The 6176-nt window shown below is 32.5% G+C and overlaps 1 pseudogene; it reads left to right on the top strand.

Annotated features, from left to right (window-relative positions):
* Nucleotides 1-689: 689 nt before the first annotated feature.
* LOC148956426 (lysophosphatidylcholine acyltransferase pseudogene) lies at nucleotides 690-2031 on the top strand (annotated as a pseudogene).
* Nucleotides 2032-6176: the final 4145 nt, after the last annotated feature.

The following is a 6176-nucleotide window of genomic DNA, read 5'->3' as shown; positions in this document are numbered from 1 at the left end:
AAATACAATCATTTTTTAAGAAAAACTGTATTTTTCATGTACAAGATTGATCAATGACGACATAATCGTAGGTTGTAGCCAGGTCGTCTCTTACTAGTCCAATTAAGAAAAAGCCATAGGCATTTTCCTATTTTTAATTTTAAATTATCTATTAAAAAGCAGACCCTGCAATTATGTTCTTAGGTTTTTTTAGTTAAATTTTGATAAGTGATTACAACAGTTCAGGTGTTTTAAAGACATGAACAACGGTTGTAAACATTTTTAAGTTTAGTTTAGAATCGCTAAGGTCAGTATGTAACCTTCAAAAATATTTACGGGGCCTGGGCAATCATTGTAATTTTTTAATTTAAACTAGAAAAAAAACTTGAAATTTTGAAGTTAGTTTTTTTCTTTTGTTAGATATAATAAGAATTTAACAGACAATGTCACTCATTTTAGTAAAGTATATCTTACTCACTAAATGTTAATTTTTAAAACTATTGCATATGGGATTTCAATCTCGTGTGCTGGCTTAACAGCTTGTTGGGCCAATAAAAAATACATGGAATCCAAAACAGCTGAATGTTCAAGAGAAGGTGCAGAAGTACTCTGAACCCAGCAAGGAAAGTAAACCAAAACCACCTGCCGTATAAATGGAAAAGAATCACCACGACAGTTACACTCGTAAAGAAGAACACCCTCCATAACAAATGTCTTTAGATGAGGCTTCATATTTTCCTGTATCTGTTGCTGGATTCTACAGTATACCAATGAAGCTTGAGTATACCAATGAGAATTTAACAATGAAGAAAAATCAAGGAATAAGAGATAAATTCTGGAAAAAAGTGGGTTCTTTCTACAAGAGTGCAGCCTCTATTTGCAAGAGTGTAATGTCTTTCCTGGAGACTGTGACCTCATACATTATAACTGTTAACGACAATAAATGTGATATGGATAAGTTCCAACGTCAAACAAAGCCCTTTACGCATCGTATAAGTCTGTCCATCTATGATAAAGTGAAGGTATTTGTTTCGTCCGTAGTCATTCGTCCTTTGAGATTGATTGGTGTTGCCAATTGCTTAGTGACAGCTTAATCACGTGCTTCTACAGGGATTTTGAGTTTATCTGACTAATAATTAAAATAAAAGCATAGACAAGTTTGTAGACTACCGCTGAAAGCATTATTATATAATATATGGTTGGGGATATTAATTTTTTGTTTTAAAATTTATGATTAAATGTAAGACAAGCGACGGTAAGAGAAGCACCCATTCTGGTACTTGCACCTCATTCCTCTTTTTATGATACGCTTGTAGGTTTTTTCCTAGGGTCACCCAGCATTGTTGCCAAAGAACAAGTGAAGAAATTGCTGTTTTTTGGAAAACTGGTCAATTTTACTCAGCCTATATATGTTGAAAGAGAAAATCCTAACTCTCGGTAAAACAGACTTAGAGATGTTGTGCGTCGAGCAACATCTGAAGAACCCGAGCAACAGATTTTGATATTTCATGAGGGAACTTGTACAAATAGAAAAGTACTAATCACTTTTAAACATGGTGATTTTTATCCTGGAGTTGCTGTTCAACCTGTGTGTATTAGGTATCCTAATAGGCTCGACACTTTATCTTGGACATGGGATGGACCTGGAGCGATGAAAATTTTGTGGTACACTATGACCCAGTTTGTTACTTACGTTGAAATTGAAGTTCTTCCTCCATATGTGCCTTCAGATGAAGAGAAAAGAGATGCGAAATTTTTAGGTGAAAATGTACGTCTTGAAATGGCCAAATGCCTTGAAGTGCCCGTTGTCAATTATTCGTTAAGATCAATGCTAGTCCAGACTTAAAGAAGCATATTCAAACTATTGCTTCTATTAAAAATCCAATAGAGGATCCTCCCGCGCTGGTGTTCTGCACCACAATTCAATTTAACACATTACTGTGATAAGATATAAACTTTTGTTTAAGATATAAAATAATTATTTTAAAATGTGATGTAGTTCTTATAAAACAACAATAATTCTTGCAAAATTATATATAGTTCTTAAAAATCAAAAATGATTATTAAAACTACAAATAGTTTTTACAAAATTCAATAAACAAAACCGAAATAATCCTTACAAAATACACAATAGTTCTTACAAAGTTCAATTAAATTCTTAAAAAATACGTAATAGCTCTTACAAAATTCTAAACATTTCCATCAAAATTCAAAATAATTCTTATAAATACAAAACATTTCTTACAAAACAGGATAATTTTTATAAAATAAAAAATAATACTTACAAAATTCAATATAGTTCTTACTAAATACAACTGTTGTGCATTGTTTGCTTTTTCACTTCTATTGTGGCACTGGGATATCATAAAGATTTTTAAGGACCTATTTGAAAGAATATTGCTTTATCCACGCGCTTTTGCAATAAAAACAACACCATGTTTAAAATAAAATCAATTTTTTGGCATAAAACTGCATCTTCGTATACAAGATGAAGAATGATGTCCTAATTAGAGCTTACAACCATATATGATTTAATAGTAAAAACCACATTATAATACTAGTTATAATGATGTCAGTATTCAATGACATCATACTGTCAATAAAAGAAATAACTGCAAAAGCGTCAGGATCATTTAATTATGAACAGCGTTAAAGCTAACATGTCGCAAAATGACGTTAAGACGAATCTGGGTGACTCTTCTAAGAAAATAGTCAAGGCTGAATGCATGCCCACCCGATTACGTAACGAACATGGTGCAAACATTTCTAAGCTTGAACTGTCACGAAAAAAGTCTTTTGAAGAACTAAGTAACACAGTTGAAGAAGAGTATAAACGAGTAAAACACATTCTTGAACGCGACCATTATTATGATTTTGAAATTTATTTAAAAAAAACTTATTGTTTATTTCATGGCTTTTTTATCCTACAATGAGTACGTTTCACGAAAAAAGTCTTTATAAGAAATAAGTGACCAAGATGAAGCAGAGGATAAAAGTCTTGCACGCGACCCTGATTATGATTTTGAAATTTAGGAAAAAAAACTTCTTGGTTTTTTCATGGCTTTTGTGGCGGACAAAGAGGATGAAACGGAAGAAAAAACAGAAGAGAGAGAAAGTCTTCAACAGCTATTGGACAAAAGTATTGCAAAGATTAGAAAACTCCAAACGGGCCAAGAAGAAGAGTTTTTGAAAGCAATAAAACATTACCAGGACGATTGTATTCATCTTTACACTAATGGCGCTTGGACGGGTCTAGGAAGTGGTCGTGCATAAAGTGGTTGTGCACTAGCACTTCAAAACTGTTTAAAAATAATTTGCATCAGAACAGAATGTAAAACTTCTCTTGAAGCCAAAGTTGAGTGACTATTAAGAGCCTTAGATTTCCTTTTAGCAGTCCCTCGGCAATGTGAAGTTTCTGCTGTTATATACACAGATTCTTTAGCTTCCCTAGATTCAATAGTGAGCAAAAAGGCTCCTAAGAAAGGCTCATTGATTGGTCGACTCCAAGCCACTCTTGTAAGAGCCTCTAAACAGCTGAAATCATTACATTTATTATGGGTGCCTGGTCGCTGTTAAATATACTGTACTTTACAGGCTGATAAAGGAGATTATTAAGCAAGTACCAACAAAAAACAAATGGAAATTATATATTTTCAAGGTGCCAGTATTTATTTATATATTATATTAAAAGAAGATTATTATTAGATCACACATAAGGGATTAATAGCAAACTGACAGTCCTTTGGATTGAATAACAAAGAAAATAAATTTTCTTCAAAAACAAGAACCTTACCTCTAAACAGGATCTTCTTCATAAAATATCTTTTTTATATATTAACATAAGTTTTATCAGTAATAATTCTCTATATAATAAAAGGCCACAAAAAACAGAGTTATCATAAAATTTTTGTTTACACAATGTTTCAATGTAAAAATTCTAAAATAAATTTAAAAAAACAACACTACACAAAAAACAGAGAGAGCCTCTGGTAAAGAGAGAAGCACAGGTATTTAACCAACCAAGAGTAGAGAGAATTAAAAATTGAGAGAGCCCAACAAAACAGCAAAGAATTTTATCACAATGATGATGTTTATAGACATTCAAAAATTGAGAGAGCCAAAAAAGACAGCAAGTAAAGTTATAACAATGATGACGTCTATAGACAAGAAAAAATTGATGGATCCAAACAAAATATCAAGTATCGGTATTATAATTATGAATTTAAATTAAACAAATATCATTGTAATAAAACATATTTTTATAAATTTTACAGTAAAGAACAAACTTCCAGCATATACTAACTACAATAAGATTATAATTTCATGTTAAAGATTGAGCAATGATGTCATATTCGTAGGTTGTAGCAAGGTCGTCTATTACTATTCCAATTAAGAAAAAATTCATGGGATTTTTCTGCATGTAATACAGTAAGGATTTCTGTAATTTCTTTGTAATGGTGGGAAGATCCAGGTTGCAGCGGTAGCTCTTTATAGTAAAGAACGAACTCTAGCCTACAATAGTTCTTGTAAAAAGATAGTAACTAAGAGTTAAGATGATTCAAGCATCTTTTGAAAATTTGCTTATCTTGGGTATGGTGCCACCTTACAGCGGTAGCTAGCAGCCTAGTAAGAGACGATCATGTCCAATGTTAAGAAATATAAAAACCCATAGTTCCTAAAACAGGAGTCCGATCAAAACAAAAAGTACACCATTAGAACCGCCTTGTCCGAAACCCCTGTATAGGAAACTTTCTGTCCCTTGCTTGAACAAGGGACCTATATTGGATTGAAAATCACGAAAAGTGGCTGCTACTATAACTGTCTGAATTAACGGGATATTTTTTTTCTTTTTTCTTTCTTGTTTTCCACAGATAGCCTGGCACTTGAATATAGTATAAAGTTATTCAATGTCTCATTTTAAAGACAATTAATTGGTTTAAAAATATTTTGTAACTAAAATAAATTATTTCTAAGAGAGAATAAATTTTCAATTAAAAACTTCATTGTTGATGTCTTTTCATACTGCAGTCTTTTCAAAGATATTTGATTTTTGTACATAAATCATAATCCTATACCAGCGGTAAGATTTGAACTCACGCCTCCGAAGAGACTGGTGGGTAACACCAGCGCCTTGGACCACTCGGCCAATCTGCCTCTCATAACTCTATATGTGAATTTGTGTTGCAGCAGTAGCTATCAACCTAGTAAGAGACGATCAGTCCAATGCTAAGAGATATAAAAACCCAACACTACTAAAAATAGATTCAGATAAAAACAAAAGTACATCATGAGAACCAACTGGTCAGAAACCCTACTAGATAAATAATGAATGTCATCATATTTTTATATTAGAGCTATGACGTGAATAGAAAAACACGAAATTATATTTTTGTTTCTGAAGAATTCATGAAATAATATCATTAAGCCATGACACAATTACATTAAATCATTATGACGTGACGTAATAATCAAACAGTTCGTTTTAAAGAACTTTAAGGACGGAGCGACCCGGCTCAATGGTAACCAAAACTCTAGAACACGGTATTTTGATACAAAGAGATACCCCAACCTAATCAAATTTTAATGCTGATTTCAAATATATAAGTCTTATCAAGTTTATCCCTACAAATCAAAAGTTCATCGCCTGAGAAATTTGTCTGATTTTAAAAAACAGAGGGAAATACAACCTAAAAGTTATAGAACATAAATTAAAATAACACCATCATATTCCTATTATAATAAAACCCGCCGGGAGAGGTTTAAAGCTCCTACATAAAAAAAGGTGGAATTTTGAATTTTTTACCCTAAGACATCACCCGGGGGCTGTGGTTGTTTTTTTTTTTTTTTTCCAGGGGTGTTAGGTTATACCCCGGGGGCCGATAATTGAGTGGGGGGGCTCAGTTGAATGTAAATTAAAAATTATATTTCCAATTATAATTTACCAAAAAAATGGAGGGCAACAAGGACCCCTCCCACGCTCATTTTTTTCCAACAGTCAACTGATAAAAATTTAGAGATAGCCATTTTTTTCAGAATGTTCGAAGATATTATAAGTATGTCTTTTATGATCCTGATGTTCTTAATTCCCTGAAGGTCCCGGAGGGTGGGCTGAAAGATATGAACTTTACCTAATGTTAACATATAGTATTGGTTATTGGGAAATATATAGACGTTTTCAGGGGAAATTTTTCCTGGTA

This window comes from Artemia sp. Qi Xiang Cuo, chromosome 1, assembly GCF_049724085.1.
Source record: "Artemia sp. Qi Xiang Cuo chromosome 1, ASM4972408v1, whole genome shotgun sequence".
Lineage (NCBI taxonomy): Eukaryota > Metazoa > Arthropoda > Branchiopoda > Anostraca > Artemiidae > Artemia > Artemia sp. Qi Xiang Cuo.
Note: the sequence above shows the minus strand (reverse complement) of the source record. Positions and strands in the feature narration are given on the sequence as shown.